Source organism: Ixodes scapularis, unplaced genomic scaffold, assembly GCF_016920785.2.
Source record: "Ixodes scapularis isolate PalLabHiFi unplaced genomic scaffold, ASM1692078v2 PGA_scaffold8__174_contigs__length_109621045, whole genome shotgun sequence".
NCBI lineage: Eukaryota > Metazoa > Arthropoda > Arachnida > Ixodida > Ixodidae > Ixodes > Ixodes scapularis.
In genome coordinates this window covers 28,756,052-28,777,459 of record NW_024609883.1, presented here as the reverse complement: position 1 = coordinate 28,777,459, position 21,408 = coordinate 28,756,052, and the positions used below count along the sequence as shown (strand labels likewise).

At 46.5% G+C, this 21,408-nt stretch overlaps 1 protein-coding gene across 3 annotated transcripts in view; it reads right to left on the bottom strand.

Moving 5' to 3' along the window:
- The window catches only part of LOC8037504 (cytosolic 10-formyltetrahydrofolate dehydrogenase), a 241,410-nt gene that overhangs the window by 110,413 nt on the left and 109,589 nt on the right, over positions 1 to 21,408 (bottom strand). Inside the window, exon 1 of one of the 3 annotated variants that reach the window (XM_042286779.1) lies at positions 12,593 to 12,658. The exons of 1 other annotated variant lie outside the window; for it this stretch is intronic. The gene's annotated coding sequence lies outside the window, so the exon portion shown is untranslated. Of the gene's footprint in view, positions 1 to 12,447; positions 12,519 to 12,592; positions 12,659 to 21,408 lie in introns of those variants that run through there. One more of the 3 variants, XM_042286778.1, reaches the window with a different exon arrangement.

Here is a 21,408-nt window from a genome sequence, read left to right as displayed (position 1 = left end):
AAGCGGAGCAGTCGACGTGGCCAGCGCCGACCTTCTGGTTATCATTGGCCAGTCCGTGATATCGCTACATTCGCCGATAAAAATTACAAATATTCCACCATCCTCCGAGCGACGAACGCCTCCAGGAAGAGTAAAGGTTGGTCTTACTTCAATCTTTATAAGTCAATGCAGAGAGCAAGTTGTCTGCTTCTTGCTCAGGAGTGGCGCTTACGTCAGAACGCCGCCGAGCACTGTTTGGCTGATTGAAAGAAATAGTACGTAGACCTCAAGACATTTAGCATAGAGGTCTACCCACTATTTTTTTTTCATTCAGCCAACCAGAGCTCGGCGTCGTTCTGACGTCACCGCCACTCCTGCGCAAGGAGCAGACGACTTGCTCTCCGCATAACTGAAAACAATATAACCATCACAACTTCAAAACACGCGTGGCATAAGTACTATGTTCAGGCTTCTTGGCTCGTGGTTTGTTGTTCGGCCTTCATATCGGCTACGGAGCGAGAGCTATAGACGCTTTACACACGCGCCAGAATATCGCCGCCATTGCTGACCTTCTCTTGTTTTACCGAGATACCGAGTCACTGAAATGGGTGTGGACGAGCCTCCACAAAAAGCCAATGCGGGGGGAGAGACAGAATAATATCTAAGATCGCAATAACCTGGCCTGCTATGGTAATGATGAAGTGAAGTAAGCGTAGTAAGGGGAAACAAAAACTGAAGGTCAGTTATGGCGGTGCCCATGCACAGCCGCTGCAAAGCGTCTATAAGTTGCGCGGTTTTCGCTTCGCCCTCTATGTCGATTACTATCGGCGGCGACCAAAGTGCCATTGCGGTCCACGTTCCACGCTTGGTCAAACGCTCACTACGACGTCTTTAGTGGAATCGATTCTGCTTTCATTCACGGATATAAGAGCAATTCCACACTGTCAACTTGACGGTGTTGTTCTAACAACGTGATGACTCCACGTTTCCACCGTGCTTTTTACGAGCATTATCGAACTTGTCGTTCGCAGCTGATCATAAGTCGCCAGGATCACAACTCGTGACGTCACGGTGAGGCTCACGGAAAGAGTCCGTAACAGAGCGCCAACGAAACATCTCGGCGCTAACATAGACGAACATAGGACAACTTCTGCTCGGAGAAATCACACGCTCGCACATAATAAAAACCCTTTTTTTTTTTTACGTAGAAATATTATTAACCGTGGACAAAGAAACATGTTCGCAAACAAGCTGTACCGGCGGAAAAATCTCCTATCAACCCTCGTATAACAAAAAACAAATGATTCCTTTCCACGAAGCGGAGCAGTTGGTTCTTTGTACCTAGGCAATATGTATTCGAACATATTCGGACGAAATTCAAAACGAGCAATACCATTGTTGTTATAGATGCCGATTATAAGGAAGAGTCGGTGTGATTAAACGAATATTGGAAGGACAAGACATAAACGATCCCCGAGGACACGAGAACGTACCAAAATACACGCATAAAAATCACTAGTGCCCCGTAACGCAGACAAACCTTCCAAACTGAATGATTCAGAAACCGGAATATTCGACCTTACGAGTAAACGCCGCCCTACATTACGTGTCCTTCCTCTCGAACGAGGAAAGGGGGCAGCCATTCGACGACATGCGCAACATATCTCTTCCCTGACATTGCATATCTCACCTCGAAGAAGTTCACTGGAGCGAAGACCGTGAGCTTTCCGCAGAAGTACGGGGCCACCCTGGTTTAACCACTGGAGCAAGCGAAGAAAGCCGACGCTTTGAATGTCGGCTTGCATTTCGCAACTGAGGGCTTCGTGTCCACGGAAGAATTGCAACTCCTTGCTTTCTTCGCGAGAGAAATTTCGCACCGGGATTCTCGAGAAAGCCGTTCATGATACATGTATACATACGCTCCTTGAAAAATGCACCAACAAAGTGGTCGGATGTCCTCCGGCGTACCGGTTCCGCTGACGGAGGACGAAGTGATCTGACGACGCGGTGGGTCGGAAACAGAAGCGTGAATCTTGAGCGGCATTCTCTCGGTCTCCTCTCATGAGTCCGGAAGCAATTTGGGCCGTTCCAATAACATTCAAGTTCTAATAAATTGCGTCGCGAAATTGTTACCTCCGTTCTGGGAAGTCCATCGACTAAAGGATCGTTGCTTCGTTGTTCTATTTAGTAGCCAATAATCGACAATTTTTCGCTTGCGAAGCACCAAAACAGTAAACCATGCTGTAAGTGAAGTTTAACATAGTGCGCGCGTTCGCCTTCTCATGAAAAAAAAAAAAGAAAAAAATACAATATGCGGAAGAGATTTCTGAAAACATAAAAAGCTAGAGGTAAATTTTAGAGTATGTTTATATTATGAATCGCTATAGATCACGTTCGTTTTCCCCGAAGATGTAACTAACGCGAGAAAACCCAAAAAGCCTCCGATCAGTCGTTACGACATAAAATGACATTTCAGCCGCCAGGCCCGTGTCGTTCGTGTGGAACGCGTGTGGAATTGCAGCCTTTGCCAGGTATATTCCTCCGCACTGACTCCAGACGTGACGTCGTTTTCTGACCTTTATGAAAATAGCGAGAATGCGCGTGCATCGCTTTGATAGCCACTGAAGGTGCGTCAGAGCGGAGATTCCAAAAACCCATTTTATGACTTCACGCTCCGGAAAAAAGGCGTTTCTTCAGCGGTACTTTGAAAATGATATTTTTGCAGCTTCCGTGCACAATATTAAAAAAAAAAAAATCTTAATAATTGTGACCCTGTAGGCCAAATGCAGACGATTTAGGTGTTTTTGCTCAAATACAGAACCGCTTCACTTTTTCTTCAAGCTAAGACTAGAAGCTCCGCCTTCAGCGCGATCTTTTTGCCCTTGCTCACACAGGTGTGAACGCGCAGGAATGCGCAACCAAAGCACTGCGAAAGTCAGCGAGCTCGCACTCAAGGTAGAGCTTATAGTCTCAGCTCAAGGGTTAACGGACTTTATACATGTATGCACACATCAAGGCAGCTTGACATCACGTGATCTCACGCTTTTCTGCGGTATTGAGGTGCCGAATGCGGTGTCACGCGTTGTCACGTCTCATGGTACTGTGTCATGTGACGCCGTGACATCACCTGCCACCACGACCTCGCACTGTGAGTCACGTGAAACCGTTCCGTTACGCGACCTGACATGGCCTGACGCCGGTCCTGGGGTAACGTCATTCGTATAGTGGCACCTGTTACGTGACCACGTGACTGAAAGTGGCACCAAGACGTGACCCATAGCCCGTTAAGTTTAGCAGACCATTATTGAGAAAAAGAGATAATCAAAGGTAGTCATATGAGTCGCCACATCACTTCCCTTTGATGGAAGTTAGACCACTTTTTATAACGGCGCGAACGGTTTGTGTGACTTTTCACTGGCGCCCACATCTTCGCATGACTGGAAATGAAGATACGACACTGAACAATTAGCGAGCCCGCTGACAAGATCAACAAAGTGCCATGCAACCGATTGAACTTCAGTGCTTCGAGTCGCAGCTTCAACGGGAGCGAACGATTCCTGACTCCCACCGACCTTCCGGTTGCCTTCCTATTCGATTATGACGGCGCAGAAATGAGCTGCCCAGAAATTATTTTGCCAATTTTTCTTTCAATAAATGTGCGAATGACTCGGCGAGTCTATAAATTTATAAAATATCGACGAAGTTAACGTGAAGTTAAACATCTTAAGAATAGGACCAAGTAAGGCTCAGGATATCTTTTTAAATTTGTTTCGATGATAAATGTTGACATTTCGATATTTAAAACGATTTCGTTTCAGTCGGTATAGGAGTACTGAAGTTATCTCATTTCTATAGTACAAAATTATTCGTGCCCGAAATGAAACATATTTCATCAATGTATGTTTTTTTTTTTTTTTTGACGCAGATACATATCGAAGAAAAATTTCTTGGTTTGCAAATATTGCTCAAAATTTAAATTAAACTTAACATCATTGATGCGCTCTGAATTCATTTTTCTGCTCATTCGTTAGTTCAAAGCATTAATATTTTAAGATCAATCTAGGGTAAACACCGTCATACCGAGAACTTGAAATTTAATCAATTGAAACTTCGATAAACGCCGAATTGGCGATAAAAATTAAACTCTAAGAATGACCCTCCGAATGTCGACAAAGATAAACTCTGAAAAGCTGGAACCATAAAGCTCGTATAAAGGGTGGTATAGAGGTTTATACTGGAGAGCATGATAAAACACACAAGTTACCGTAAGTTCAATTTCATTCATTGGAACACCTTGGACTCAAAGCATACCTTTTTCTTCAGAATGAAATGCTTTCGCAACGCTCGATTCGCTTACAACCGTCTGCTTTGTGCTTTGTGCTGGACAACAAGCATGCGCTGATAAGAAGCAGTTGTCTAAAGAAGATATGCACATATACCAAAGAAGGTCGCTTGAATGTGCGCCCAAGAAAATTTCGAGATACTCCGTGAAGATGTCTTCTTGGATTGGCGTCTCCATAATGTACTTTAAAACGATAGTTTTACGCGACCATTCAGCCCAAAAATCGCTATCCCAACCGCTAAATTCGCAGTACACGTTGGTTACCAGGCCATGCCTTGCAGCGCAGGTACCCTCACCGCTTTAAATGTCGAAAACCATGATTCCGCCCATATTCGGGTTGGCCGGGCTATGAACCTGCTGCCCACAGGGTTCACAGGAGTGACGACGGAGGCGCTTGGACGCAGAAACGAGGCAGTCTGTCTCGTTATCAACGTACGTTCCCACGGGGTCAACGCCGAAGGATGAACACCGTCCGCAGACCTCCCTGAGGCTGACCTTTCGATCTAGCCTGATCGTCGGAGGACCTCCACGGACACTGTAGCGGTGGCGCGACAGACCGAGGGAAAAGATGATGAGTCCCTTCAGCCTGTACCACGAGTCAGCAAACGCATCTCGCGGCTTTCTTGAGAGCGGACAACCTGTGCTTCTTCGCGTCGTTGCTGCACAATGAGAATGATGATGATGCTTGTAGCTCTCCTCTTTAGATGGGAGGGGGGGGGGGGGGGGGGGGGGGGAAGCCGTTGGGCCCACTTATGTAGCCCTCAGTGTTTACAATATTATTTCTCCTACCACCAATTTAGTAGTTTCTCGCTGAGACCATGGTGACGAATAGGTGTCCACCATCCACACTCTGTCTCCAGCCTAAAAATGAACGTCAGGATGGCGCAGGTTCTACAGGCCAGCGTCGATACGTTGTTGGTCTCGAATCCGAAGTCGGGCGAACTGGCCGACCTCTTCTGCCCGTTGAGTGAGTATCTGGGCATCGCCTCTCCCGTTGTCAACAGGCTCGTGATGCAGCATTCAGTAAATCATCGTCGTCAGCTTTCTCCATGCACCAGCTAAAATGATGTCACATTTCGGTAGTCTACTGAACCGCCGTGTTGTAGGCAAACGTGACGTAGGGCAACACCTTGCCCGCCGTCTTGTGCTCTACATCGACGTGCTACTAGTTCACTGACATCATGTCGGCGATGGTCTTGTTTAGTCGCTCCGTCAGCCCGTTGGTTCGCGGGTAGAAGCAGTGGTTCGAAGATGTCTGGTGTAGCTGAGCAGAAGAATCTTTTAGCGTCAGCGGCGCTAAAAAAGAACTAAAAAAAAAATGATGTTCTTCTGTCTGCAATTAAGATTTCCGGCGCTCCGTGACTGAGAAAGACTCCACAAAAAAACTTGGCGACTTGCACCGCAGTCCCATACGCAAGGGCTTTCGTTTCGGCGTATCGCGTAAGATAATATTGAGCTTAAGTATTGCGTATACGAGCGAATCAAGCGCTGTGCGTTTGCGTTAACGTTGCGTGTTCCAGACTGCGCGTGCGCGGAGCCCAAACTGCACAGCGTGGAGAACGCAACGCTAACGCAAACGCTAAGCGCTTGATTCGCTCGTATACGCAATACTAAAACTCACTAATCTGTCGCCACGATTATCCATCGGTTTCCTGTCGTCCAAATTGGGAATGGTCCAAATTGAAAGAGCGCATATACTTGGTAGACACTGTGTTGGCAAAACTCGATCACTTATCACAAACTTTGCATCTTTCGAAGAAAAACAATCTGTCTTGTCAAACGCAAAGAAACTAAAAGGTACTACAATTAGCATCTCGGAAGATTTTTCAGGGTCGGTCCGAAATAAAAGAAAACAATTTGGGACCTGGGGAAAGATCACCGTGATGATAATACTAGTGTAAACCTTCGATATAATATGCACTGTACTTAAGCGATACAAGATACGTAAATGACGAAGCACATGATCAAGTTGTTCAGACTACTCGACAGGAAAAATGCTGCTCGACTTCAAGCATATCTTTTTTTATCGTGAACTACCAGAGCGTTAAAAATAAAGTAAATGATTTCAGTAATTTGTTGTGAAGCCTACCGGGGTTCTTGCTACTGAATTATGGCAATATAGTAATAGCATTAGTGATGACTAGGTATTTCCAAGCAACTACACGTGTTACAGAAACGACAGGAACCATCATGATGGGAACGTTTTTATACTGGTAGATAATACTGTCTATTCCTCTTCCCTTGACATCACTATTAGGTCGTGCGAAGCTGCCTGGAAATCACTATCGCTCTGTCTTTCTTATAAACCGCCTGGAAGCTCTGCTGATGTCATCATTGAACTTTCTGAAAAAGTAGAAACGATTCAGACGGACTGTCTTGTTATAGGTGGTGATTTTAATATACCTGAGGTTTCTTGGAATCCTTATATGCTGCAGTTTAGTCTGGTATCTGGAGTAGGACGGGAAATTATAAACTCGACGTGCACATCTGCGCTCTCACAAATTGTAGAAGAACTAACGAGAGGAAGCAATATTTTACACGTAGTTTTAACGAACCAACCACGCCGAAAAGTCACACTTGATTCTACCTAAAATAAGTGACTACCACGTCGTTGTTCGTGAAATGAATGTATCGTACGAAAAAATTCAGCCAACCACTGGCCGGAAATAGTACAATTACGCCACTGTAAATACTGGGGATATATGTTTTACCCTAGACGAAGATTTGCAGGAATTTAAAAAAATTTTAAATTATCTTAGTGTTAACGATCTAAGGTTACTTTTCAAATCAAAAATTTCTTAAGCAGCGAGACCGCTTTGTTCCGTCTTGGTTACTAACAGCAAGACGCGCAAATGTTAAACCGTGGTTCAGTAAGGAGTTACGGGCACTTAGAAAGAGGAGACAGAGGGTGTTTACTCATTTTAAAAACAATTCATCTCCAGAGTGTGCAGCGAAACTACAGGCTATCAACAAAGAATTTAAAAGAGCAATGGGTGAAGCAAGAACTAAATTTCTAAAGTAATTCCCACCGCGATTTAAAAAAAAAAAAAAACCATAGAGTTCCGAAGGTTTTTTAAACAAATTGAAAATACAAAGTATGTGCCCCACCATTTTCATATAACGGCGGTTCGAAAAAAAAAAATAGCCTTGCACCAGCAAACTGCCTAAACGACTTTTTTGGTTCAGTTTTTTCTCCTAACACGGTAAATTCTAATCAATCAAGCCCATCCAGAATGAATATTGAAACCATGGGGGAGGTGGTAATTGACGAGCATAGAATCGCAATGCCACTACAGTGCTTGGGTGCAACCACGGCGGGATGACCGGACGGCTTGCCAGGTTGTATCCATAAAGTTGCATGTACGGTCCGTTTCACCCTTTTTGAAGGCGTTGTTCGCTAAATCATTGAGTATATGTGGCCTTCGCAGCGACTGGAAGATATAGCTTGTGTTGCCCCTGTACACAAATCTGGACCTATAGGGAGCTTGTTTCTAATTCCCGGTCCATCTCTTTAACAAGTATTCTTTCTAAGACCTTGAAACATACTTTATATACAAGCGTGATAAAACACATCAACGCGCACGCATTGTTTAATCCAAACCAGCATGGTTTTTGGCAAGGAGTATCACGTGTTACCCAACTAACAAAACTGTTCATCAAGTAATTGAAAAGTTGGATCAGCGAAGTTGCATAGTATGTGCATTCATAGATTTTGAAAAGGCTTTTGACGTCGTACACCGTAATTTGCTCGTCCGTCAACTACATTGCTTTAATATTAACTCCCGCGTAGTTCAGTGGATTCAAAAAAGTTGAATTTAAGGTCTCAATATGTAGTCGCAAATGGAGGTGCACCTCAAACTATTGATGTGACGTCGGGCGGCCCAGAGGGGGGCGGTTCTGGGCCCACTGCTGGTTCTTAGTTTATATAAATGACGTTTCAGGAAATATTACTTCTCATATAAAGGCCCGTTCACACTCTTGCAACCGAGTGCGACCGAGAGAGACCAAACCGGTTTTTAAGCCTCTTGCGATCTCTTAGGACCAGCTCCGCTCAGTGCATCCGGTCCCAAGAAGTCTTTCTCGGTCGTACTCGGTTGCAAGAGTGTGAACGCGCCTTTAGAGTGTTGGCAGATGACTGTGTCGTGTATCGAGACATTAGAAGTTTGGAGGACTGCAATAAATTACAACGCGACCTGCTCAGGATACAGGTGCCAAGAATGGAATATGAAACTAAACCTAGTAAAAATCGTACACATATGTTTTCCAAGATCCGTTCTCGAGTATGCTTGTACAGTTTGGGACCCACCAACAGCTATCGAGAGAAATAAACTTGAAAGAGTTCAAAACTTAGCAGCTAGGTACGTCTCTGGAAATTACAGCAGGCAAGTTAGCATGACAAGTATGCAGCAATCCTTAGGTAGAGAATCCATCAGTGAAACAAGAAGAAACTACGGTCAAAACTATTTAAAAACGTCTATTACTGTAGGGTTGATACACACAGTGAAAACTACATGTTCTCCCCGGATAACATATCTCATCGTGTCGCTCATGAACTAAAGATCCGAGAATGCAGATGTAACATACAAACACGTTTGAATCATTTTCTTCCCCAAAACCATTAACAAATCAAACCAATTGTTTTCGCAGGTTCTAGACATTTTAGACAATGACGCCTTTTTCCTGCATTGTGAGAAGGTTTCTCTTGTTTCCAGTATATCCTCTTTTTGTTCTTCAAAGTGTATGCATGTGCGTTTTTGTTACGTTTCTTCATATTGCTTTAATGTATCACTTGGTGTATACCCCCCCCCCCCCCCCCCCCGACTTGTAATGCCATCTGGCGCTGTGGGTAAGCGATTAAATAAATAAATAAAATCCATTCCAATCTGCTGGAACGGTGAAGTCGAGGAGCAATCGGCTGGATGAGTCCTTCCGACTTCGTCGGCGGTTTCTGGCGTCGTTGGCACTCATGACGCGATCGTGTGTACAGATGAACGGACTTTGGAAGCTTGGGCCAGTCCTACTTTCTCACGAATCCTATCGACTGTCATGATATAGCCAAGGTAGTAGCTTGACGAAGGGGCTGCAGTGACGCCACGTAGTCGCTGGTGGTGCGGGGCTCGTGCCCCTGCAGGGCACGTTCGATATCTGCGCACAACACCCCCAAGGGTGCTTCTTTTGACCCCTTGCATGAGAATCGTCAGGTTCTTCATTTCAGGAGATTCGGTATCCGCTCGGTTGCCGAGTCGAAGCACATCAACGAAGCTGACAAAGCTCACGTTGGGGCCTTAAACCCTTGCCTGTAGGAGCTCCTCATAGCGTTCTCGTTGGAGCTGGGTCGCAAACGCTCGGCGGATTTCATATTAGCATGCATCCCAGGTGGTCATCGTCGCCTCGTAGATTTCATTCCAGGTACAGTATTTCTCAAAAGACTACTGACCACAGCGCGCGTGGCCGAAGCGGGCTCGCTTCCGTGCAGCGGCGCTCTTGTCGTGGCGCTCTCTGGCTGCGAAATATTTTTAGAGCGAGGAGGAACTCTGCTTTCGCGTCGCGCTCACCTTGATAAAAAAAATGGCGCAAAATTGCGAAAGCGAGGTTCCCCCTCACTGTCAAAAATCTCGCAACCAGCGAGCGTCGACGATAAGAGCGCCGATGCACGGGAACGAGCCCGTTCCAGCCACTCGCGCGGTGGACTCTAAACTTTTGAAAAAGACTGTACGAGTCGCTTTGCAGGCATTGCTCCGGCGTCCATCCATTGTGACGGCCAACTCGCTCATACTGCTGCGTACAGCTGTCGATGTCCCCGTGGAGGTCGTCGTGGAAGGGCGTCGGGGTACGAGGTGCGACGGGCAGAAAAGCGACAGAGGATGCGAAAACAGGTGTTTCGGTCGGCTGGCGCTGCGGAAAAATCTCCGGGTACGTCGACTTTTTTCCTGGATGTTTCACCAATGGACCGAATTCCGACGGCTGGTCTTGAGTACGGCGGCTTGCTCGGGGTTTGTCTGGCTCCAGACGAAGAAGTTCTCCGGGGCTTGAGATCGATCTGGCATACGGCGGATCCTCGGGGGCGTTCGAGTAAAATGACATAAAAAGTTACCCCGCACCTTCACCATAAATTTCGCGGAAGAAAGAGGATAGACGAGAGTATAAACTGAAAACAAAGGTTTCATCAGCGACCTTGTGCCAGCAACCGAAGAAAGGATGAGCGTCGAAAGGGCAGAAGCGAACATCGCAGCGTCGGCGTGACTGACAGCGGGCTGGAGCAAGATGCGAGAAGGAGAGGGAGAGTCTCTGAGTCGGCAAAACCACGTTCAACTCCTTTTTTAATGCAGTAATTTTTAATGTACTTTTGTTGCAAAATAATTGTAACGAATTACTTTAATTACTGTTTTTTTAATATGAACATAATACATAAACTGGAGCAATATGAGCAATATAAACTGAGCGGCCATTTAATCAGCATGAAGATTGCAAGTTTAACAAAATAGAAAACATTGTGAAGAGGAGAATAACCGAAAAGAAAACACGCTTTTTCGTCGATAGGTCACGAGAACCACTCGAAAAACGTGCGAGGCACAAACGCAGATCAAGAGGACAACACTAAGTAGGAGTTGTCTTCTTGATCTCTTTAGCGGAGGCAGACACTGCATGCTACTGAGCATGCGCACCACTAGCTTTGTCTGCAGAATTCCGGGCATCATTTCCGGTTGCCGTAAGCTAGCGGGATGGCGGGTGTGGTCGCAGCTTTCGCTGCCTTCTCAGCTGACCGATCAACGGAGTGCACCTTCGTTCTTTTTATTAAATACAATATTTTATTTTCACATAGACTACCATAATGCGAGGTTATGAGAAATGGAAAGTCGTGTTGCAGAACATATTTGAAAACATCAAATCGTTCCTAAAGTAGCGTGAAAGTAATTTGTAACGTAACGAGTAAAGTAACCCGCTACTTTTCAGCGAAAGTAATTTAATCCAGTATATTTGAGGCTTGCTAATCTGTAACTGTAAGATCTTTTACATTTTTTTTTCAAGCAACGGGCAGAAGTCTGCGTCCAGTCTATGTTATATTTTCACGAATCAGAAAAGTTTTTCTTTAGCGACAGTTGCGAAACAGAGCTGACAGGTGTGCCGATGCTTGGAACGCTACAATCACTAACAGAATGAAAAAAACAGGGCGTGTCTTTGGAAGTAGCCTCCTATATACTGACAAAGCGTGCAGATCGCCAGGAGTAGCGGCCGCCGAAATGTAAAAGGTGGAGCGGCACACGACGGATGAGAGGAGAGCCACGTGACTGTCGCCCCGCTGCGGCGAGACGCCGAAACACACTTGTCCCGAGCGAACAAGTGTGTTTATGGTCCACGCGCCGCTGAAAAAGCTGTGCGCTCACGTCAAGGTTCCCCGAGAAATGGCTCTTTGATGCTCTGTGCTATCAGATCTTCGCGCTCCAAATCTGCGTCCGGGCACTGTATGACTCCGTCGTCAAACTGCCAGGCTTTGTGAGTATAGAGGACGCTATAGGGCTTTGGAACGCCGAACTTCCAACAGGCGCTTCACACCTTCCGCCGTGCTTTGGCTGCGCGCGCGGGCTCAAGGCCGGTGCACGAGGCGCAGAAGAGTTGTGGAGGGCATGAAGCTCGCGCTAGAGGCAAGACAAATCAAGCTCTTTTCTGCCGCTTTTACCGTGTTATTAAAGAGTTTTAGTACATTGTCTAGTACCGGTAACGATACCCCATTCCGCCGCCGGCTTCGCGCATACGTCGGATCGTTATCGGGTATTATCAGAGAGTTTTAGGGAACCGTTTTTGCACGTCCGATACGGTACGATGGCCCCTCCGGTACAAACTGCGCATGCGCGAGTCTTCTGCGGTAGCGCATGCGCAGTTCGTACCGGACGGCGCATCGCACCCTATCGGATGTGCAAAGACGGTTCCTTCAAACTCTCTAATATCGGAGGTATTGCAACGGATCGCAAAAGCTCCGTATGCTGATTACGCACATTCGTCACAGTTTCACTGTTGGCAGCTTGCGGTCTTTACATCTCTCCTGGTATAAACGACCTACTGGAGATAACTTTTTTTTAAAGAAGTCAAGGGCAGCCGCGAATGATAAAATATATAATCATACGCACTTGTCTTCTTGTCATCGACCGAAAAGAGCTCCTCATTGAAGAAAACATAAATTACGTCTTCCGGTGTCCCGTACACAACTGCACACGTTCGTGTAATAGCTCAGCTAAAGATAGCCTATCGTTCCAAATATCTTATCCGGGTTACCTCGTTGCCTCGGCATGAGAGCCCAAAGTGCGCCGCTTGTTTTGCTTGGGTTTCTCCGGATGGGCTTCACCAACGCTGAGGATACGCGCTTCACATCTATAAACACGTCCCCGCACAAAAAAAAAAAGTAAATAAAGGACATTTTAAGTACATGTAGATATGAGACCTATCTAAAAACAAAGAAACCTCCGAAAAAAATGTTTTCATTTAAACCTAGTTTGACCAAATGCCTTCCTACAATAAAACTGTCTTAGAGAAAACGTTTCCTTATTGAATGAAACGGCGTTCCACTTATTCGATGAAAGTGAGTTCGAAGAAATGTCCCCGCGCAAAATAAAACTGCGTTCGAAGAAGTATTTTCTTATCGAATGAAACGGCGTTAAATAACGAGCTTCCTTATTCGAAGAAATGGCGTTCAATGAAATGTCCACTTGTTTAATGAAACAGCATTCGATAAAGTGCCCCCCTTATTGCACGAAACTGCATAGATAAAATACCTCGTAATCGAAGGCGTCGAAATGGGGTTGTGTGTGTATGTGTTACACAGCCTAGAACTTGGTCTGCCTCAACGGGCGACGAGAAGACAAGGCCTGCGCGTGACGCCATCATCGGTGGATCGCCTCCCCATCCCTCCCATTTTTTTTTTTCGAGGCGTCAAGAAAAAAAGGGGGAGGGGATCCACCGATGATGACGTCACGCACTGGCCTTTTCTTCTAGGCGTCATTGGTACGGTATAGCGATTCATGACGTCACAGATTTGCCAGATGCCCTATGCTCCGAGGCTACATTCCTGCTGGACCAACGGCTGCCTGTCAACCACGCGTGACTGGTTAGGAGGCGGTCACGTGTTATAACTTGTAAGGCTGTTGAGGGTGCCTTAAAAACAACTCTGCACCATATGCCGGTACACACCCACACTCAAGCGGTGAATGGCTGACGGTTGATTGGTAGGGGGGGCATCCAACTTCCGTATCGCTGTCAGCTTACAGCCACCTTCTCATGACTTTGCAGATTACTTAACCTTACATACTTGGAACCGCGGCATCTTTGAAGGGATAGTATTTATAACTAATTTTAAAGTGAGTCTCACGATTTTGCGTGTATCAACATAGTACATTATTTAGGTACAGACAGAAATTCTTAAAAAATACGAAAGAGCGATGACGTCTACAAATGTTTTGCGGCATAATACCGAGAGGAACCGCCACGGTCCCGTCACGGACTTCCTCTTCCTCTACGCCGGAGTTATGACGGACGAAGGAGACGAGATCGCACGCGCTTAGATCCAGCGACCACATGAGCGTACACGGGAAATAGTGAAGTCCCTACTCACGTTGCGGATGGTACCGTGTGAAGCGGGCGGGTGTTCCGATTGAGCGTTGCAACGTCGTCTTCCACCCGAACGTGGTCAGAACGGAGCGTCCGGAGTGCAGAGTGGGAAAGTGTGGGTCGTCGCCCCGTCAAACGTTCCGGGCCAGACACTCGGCGCAGCGCAAGAAACGAGGACAAGAGCGGCAGCCCAGGCTGGACCGGTTCCGACCGGCTCCGAAATAGCGGCCGGCATCGCTTCGCAGACCCGCCTCGGAGCGGCCACGACGTTTAGGCTATCATTTGCCCATTATATTCGTCCTTGGTTACATTTATTTATTTCAGCGAAAGGCCAACGGAATGATCACGCACACGCGGACAAATAGAAGGCCTTCAGAGAACTAGTCAAGGGGGGAAAGAACGGGGGTTAACCAGACGGGTTTCTCCCAGGAGAGTTGCTCTGTCGGGCGATAAGTCCATGCTGATGTAGATGTCAGAGGAGGCGCTTCACAAGGCGAGACACACGCACACGCGAGAAGCAGGCTATTGTTCTGCAAGAAGGGCAACAGTTCCGCCCACGAATCAGGCTATGCGCAGTTGTTCTGAAGGAATGAAAGCCAGATCGAAACCAAAAACAGCCCACAGCACCTAGAGGTCTCCAGACGTCCATCACAAGCGGATTCCCGCAGCGCCACCTAGGTTGTGTCAACATCGTCACAGCGAGCGCAACGCCAAGACCGACGCGTCTGCCATTCACTGTCGCCGAGTTTCAGCGCGGGACCACTAGCCACGATGTCATGCGCTGGCCTTGTCTTCTAGCTGGCATTTCTCACAAGGGCTGTACTGTACATCCAAACAGCAGACTTCAGAAAGTTGGAAGCAGCACAACTCGTCCGTGTTTTCTTATACCGTGGCGAAAGTTTACCTCCCCAACATCCGCTTCTGTCCATCACAAAAGCCCAGAGCAGTGGTTCTGAACCATTGATGGTTGGTGCACCCGGTGTGGATCGGCGGAGATGATGGAGGACCCCGTTCGAGGTGAGGGGAAGTGAATGCTACAGGTTATCACAATGATTTAGTAAATGGATATAACTAACGGCTAGTGTGAAGTAGACTTCACTCGGTGACACATACACTCGAAAAAACTCACTCAAAAATTTAATCGCTCCTCCTCAATCTGAAAAAAAAAAGTACAACTTTAATTGCGTTTTACTATAGTCCGTCGCTACTCAAGAAAGTAGGGCGAGGGAAAGGAAGGCCGGGGAGGAAAAAGCAGGCGGAACGATGGAGAGGAGCGGGGGAAACCTCCTCCTCCCTCTAGCGTTCTGTCTGCTTTCTCCTCCCTGGCCTTCCTTTTCCTCGTTCTACCTTGTTGAGTTACAACGCACTCTAGTGCGGCAGGGTTTTGCGGATCCCCAATTGAGAACCACTGGCCTAGAACATGTTTATCACTCGCGTCCGGACAGACGCTGACACGCTCTGTTGGTTGTCGATGAATCGCTCGAGGCCTCCGCTGCTGTTGAAGTCCCGAAAACGGGAAAAGGAAGGATACGAAGGCGAGGCAGACAAGATGGACAGTCACACCATTGGCAGATCGCGTTTGACGTCAAGCCTGACGAGCAGAGACGTCAAAGAAAAAAAAGCCATGCAAGGAGGAAAGCCGTGCCGTTTGCCTGGTGGATGTCCAAACAAAATACGTTCTGACTTTGATATGGAGGTCAAGTGGCGCTTCACGCGCTCTGAAGTATCCTGTTTGGGCATCCCTTCAGACTGAAACGCGGCTCCAATTTTGTTGATTTACGTTGATTCGTGCTAGAAAACTCTCGCTTTGTCTGTATTTCCTCGCTTCGGACAGCGTTATGTCAAAGAATATTGTTTCGTGTAACGTAAAATTGAGGTTGAAGTTAATGTCAGAGCTGAAATTTATCGTTCAAAGTTGGCGCAGAAGCATCCCATGCACGGTGCAATGATAGTATAGACACTTTTAAGCAGCTGTGCATGGGCGCCGCCATAACAGAGCTTCCGTTTTTTTTTTATTATTTTATTTCGTTTTCTTTATTATTATTTTTATTATACCCATTTTATATTCTATTGTGTCCTACTCTCCAGCATTGGCCTTTGTGGGGGCACGTCAACGCCCGTTTCAGTGGATCGGTATCTCGGTCAAACAAGACAAGGTCAGAAATGGCTGTAATCTGGCGCGTTTTTAAAGCGTCTATAACTAGCTTCTTGCATAACGAGGTCAGGTAACGTAATCGTATGAAGCAAGGGCACAAACGTGGCCGCGCCCTGCGACGCCGGGGCTGCTGCCAAGTATATATATATTTCTCTTCCTTTTTATTGTCTAGAAAAACTCTAGATATATATAAAAAAAAATTTTTTTCCAGATTTTACAATTTGAGTTTTGTATACTATCCTCGTGGGTTCTTTTTTTCCTTTCTCTACGTCGTTTGACAAGCGCCTGGTGCCTGGCTTGATCTGACGAGCCGCCAGGTGTCTGCATTCCAAACATTTTTATATGGGGCCAAGTCCCCCCATAAGAATACTAGGGGGTGGGAAGGCGCTGGCCCCTAGACCCTGGTTCCAGCGTCCCTGGCCGTGCCAACACCAGATAACAAGGCCAGAAGGCTGCACCTACAAGATAACATAAAGACGCAAACGCCGGGCACGGATAGAACCATCTCACTAAGCGTTCCATGCATGCGTGACACTCCGTGCGGGAACTATAGGGGGCGCTGTGAAAAACGCGCGCCGCGCCGCTAGCGGAGGAGCTGGCGTTCGACTGTGAGGCGCATTTAGCAGCCTGCGGCGCCCTTTCGCATGCCAAGCTGTGGCGGCGGAAGCGCGCACGGGCGAAACTTTTGCTTTTTGAGCCGATAAGTTGAGGGTGACGTTGCATGAGTGCTCGGGCAGAAGGGCATTTAGCTGTTCTCCACTTCTTATATATTGAGTTTGAGTCGTTATTAGGGGTAATTTCTCTAGTTGCGGCCGAAAAAGGAGTTGGAGCGATTTTCCGAAAAACAAAACGGCCGCCACCATAATTGCTCTGAGTGGGAAATTTATTTCGCTCGTCGCTGTAAACCTAGGACTGCTGGTACGATGATATTTGGAGGCGAGTGAGGTGTTCACTAAGTTTGTGCACGAAGAGTGCCAAGTTTCTTTAAGACAGCAGGTGTGAAAGTTATGTTGCTAACGAATGAAGAAATAAAGCAGTACGGGATATCCAATATTGGACCCAAAATGTTGTGTTATAGCGGGCTGTGCAAAGTGCAGATTTGGGCAAACAGGTGCCTGGACTTGACAGTAACATGACACAGCACTTATTATACAAAAAGAAAAAGGTGGCATAGGGAAACCAGGTGAAAATTTGGTTTGGGCGGCGTAACTCAATGGGAACCGGTTTTGACCATGAAAAGGCTGTCAAGAGAATACTACTGATTTTGGCAGGCGGAGACTTGCAGGTAGGAAGGGACTGGTGGACTGTACTTCTAATTGAAACAACTTTACGAAAGGTGGTTCCAAAGCAGAGAAAACAAAGCTGTCGGCCAACACACGGTTTGGCCGCCAAGGGCTTTTGCGGTCAGCTGTTGTGTAATAACCTGTTGTGTGAGGTGCTGATTTTCGGGGCACAGGTACTTTGACATGACCGTCACTTGGCACAACACTTATTATAACAAAAAGAGTTGGCATAGCGAAACCAGGTAGAAATTTAGTTTGGGCGGCGTAACTAAATGGGAACCAGTTTTGACCGTCAAAGGCTGTCAAGATAATACCACTCATCGTGGGAGGAGCACACTTTACAGGTAAAAAGGGACCAGTGGACGGTACTTCCAGTTCGAACCACTTTGCGATAGGTGGCTCTAAAGCCGAGAAAAAAAAATGTTGTCTACAGAACTCAGGGTGTCAGCGTTTGCACATCCAAAAGGAGGCTGATCCAGAAAGAAAGCACACCACATAAACTTCCATACTCAAACGTCGATTCTCCAGTGGTTCCGAGTTTCACTTCATACACTTCATACCCGCGAGTGTGGGATGGCAGTTCAGTTCGTCCCATCGGCGCTTACACATGTAGGCGTTACTTGTACGAAAACAAACGCAGAGCGCAAAGCGGCAGTGTAGAATATGTCAGCCGTGATGACACAGTGGCAGACATGATCGGGAGACCAAATTTCTCGCGTCGTACGGCACGGCTCCATCGTTGTCGCTGTCCCAGAAAACATCGGCGAGGTGAAAAACTGTGAAACTTCGTCTCCACGAGATACGACGCATAACTGTTGAAGCACTTAATGACGCAGCACAGGCAGCACTTCATGCTGTGAACCCAGCGCAACCGCACCACTCCGACTTCAATGCGTACCAACGTACGCGGCGTGGTTTCGGTTTCGTTTTCTCCGGGGTTCTCACTGCCTACCTTCGCTACCGGCCGCGCGGCGGCGCGCCAGTCGCGTCGCACGCTGCGTACTCTCGTCCCCAGCCACCTAACAGGCGTATCCGGTATGGGCGACGAAAAAATAATCCAATGTTTCAACCTGCAAATAGTAAAAAAATAAAGGGGAGGCAAAACGAGAATGAGTGAAGGTTACGCTTATATCCTAAATGCCTTCTATTGACGTGGCAAAGGCAAAACACTGTTTTCGCCCATACTGGAAGTGACGTCAATTCAAGATGGCGGCGCACTTGCAGAAAAGGTCTATAGTTCACAGGGGACGGGCACGAGATGGCTCGTGCCGTCTTGCTCGGCTCGTGCAGAGCTCCAGCGCAGAGGTCGCGCGTGCAGAACGACTACAGTTGTCAATAGAGCCACTAAATGCGCCTTGCTTGGAGTATCGGCACTCTGTTCTCCGATATTGTTGTAGGCGACGCCATCTTGGTGACTGTGTAGAGCAGACGGAACTGACGATAGTCATGATTCAAAAGTGCGCATCTTCAGCACTGGAGTCGGTGTTAGGAAACTCATGTAGTATTTCTTTGCTCTGTCGATAACTGTTTAGACATTTGTGGAGGACGGAAAATCGTTTCCTGTAATTTCAGATAAAGCTTTAATAACTGGCAACCATATTTTAAGCGACAAGATGGGCAAATGTCGTTACTCTGAAGCGTAGCTTATTTAGTGGCACTAGATTTCATAATCTATAGATTATGAAATCTAGTGCTTTAATTCCTTTAATTTTCAACAAGCGGTGTAAGTACTACAGCCCCTGTTTCGGAGAGTCAACGCTGATCCAGCACTCGTGCCCAAAAGACCGACCCCACCTGTGTGTTTTGTTACGCGGCCGCTGCAGGCATGGATCATGGTATACCATGATCCATGCCTGCAGCGGCCGCGTAACAAAACACACAGGTGGGGTCGGTCTTTTGGGCTCGAGTGCTGGATCAGCGTTGACTCTCCGAAACAGGGGCTGTAGTACTTACACCGCTTGTTGAAAATTAAAGGACGAGGAAGAGCGCACGGACGATTGGGGGGGGGGGGGGGGGGGGGGGCACGCGGGGCTTCGGCATGCCTGTAATACCCCATTCACACGACCGTAAAGGTACCTTTAGCTAAGGCACCTTTATTCTCTGCGGCCAATCGATTAACGATAATCCGCGCGTGGCTGTGTGCTCGCGACCCAAGAGCATGGGCTGATTCGCCGATGAATAAAATAGCGCAAAACAACAAGGAAAGAAGGACGAGGTTGACAGGAAGGGCGCTAACTGACAACTGACATTTAATACAGTCTAGATGATACAAATAATACAGATTATCTAGTGCTTCTTTCAAAGAGAGCCATGTTAAATGAAGCTCAGACAATCCGCACCATCAGATCCACTTTCTTGAACGAAGGGCAAGGGCTCAATTTCACCCATGAGTCTCCAATGAATTTAAGCCTTCAATTTTTAGATCTTGATCTGATGTTCAAAGACAAGCACACTGGCTGGAAATATGCACCAAACCAAAAAAGGCCTGCTTTAATACGACTCAGCTCACTCAAAAATCATCAAGAGAGGAATTGTCAAAAGCACAATAAGTGCAGCCTTAAAAAAGTCGTGCACACATTCCGCGGCTGAGAGTTTTCAAGCTCAAGTGCAGCGCCTCAACAGATCTGGGTTCCCGAGTTTGATTTTGTTTGAAGTCGCCGAATCATTACTCACCAACAGTGGACAACGAGAGCGCACACGAGAGAAGAACCAACGACCAGCAGTGCTGCCATACATTCATCAAATTACACACAACTTAAAAAAGATTGCTTCTAAATATCAAGTCCAAGTGGCACTCCCTGCACCAGATAAACTTAGGCGGCTGTGTCCGAGAATTAACCATCTCCAACCACAGCAATCTGAGTGCAAAGTAAAACATCAGGAGCCATACATCGACTGCCAACGAGGAGTGGTGTACGAAATACCTTCCACCTGCGGCAAAATATATGTGGGACAAACAGGCCGATGCATCAATGACCACTTACGAGAACATGCCATAGCCTTGAGATCGTCACCAGCCGGCCATCTTTTAATACATGCAAGGGACTGTATGTGCTCAGCAATGTTTAGCCAAACCGAAATCCGAAAGAACACGCGAGTTGTACGAAGCTCAAACTATTGTGTCTCGTGGGGCGGTGTGCATCAGCGTCCCATCGACCGTTTTATCTCAAAAGGAACTTTACTACCTCAATCTTATGACTTGACGACAAGTATTCAGCCTGCAAAGTTATGTTCCTTTTTGGTTCAAACCTCATCTTTTTTCTTTTTATCATCTACGATTTCAGATCGTCTACCTTGGCAATTTTCTAATTTTTTGTTTCAAAATTATTGCTTCTTTCTTTCTCTTTTCTTCTTACTGTTTTTTTTTTTACCGCTCAAAGATATCATCAGCAACTCTCCTTTTTCATATATATTTCATTTTAAAAGTTTTACGTATAACAACTTTGAGGGTGTACTTTTCTTTCTTTTAAGCAACAACCATCAGTAACTTCTTTCTTCTCCTTCTTTATAGACTGTATTAAAATGTCAGTTAGCGCCCTTCCTGCCTACCTCGTCCATCCTTCCTGGTTGTTTTGCGTTATTTCATTCATGACGAGGTGGACGCCTGGAGGTGATGCCGTTCTGCCTCCTATTTAAAAAATAATTTCTCCAAAATAACAAAAAGTACTTTTCAAATGTTTTGATATGTTAAATAGATGGGGTCGGTTGAACGCTCTGCTATTGCAGAAAGGCCGAGCACCGTTGTCCAGGGTGTCGAACCGAAATTTTTATCGGTTCGGTTCCGGTTCGGGTTCACGGCTTTCGGTTCAGCTCCGGTTCAGTTCCAGCGAGCAAAAAATAACGGTTCGAACCGGTTCGAACCGCAAAACGGTGAATATATTTTTCGGGTTTCTTTGGCAATAGGCACTATTTCAACAGCGAAACAGGTATCTATATAGCTATTTATCATTTGTAGGATCCACTATTATTTTCAGGTGCAAAAATAAACTGCGTTATTTAATTTCGATGAAACAGTAAAAGGAAGCTAGATCAACATATATGACTCAAAA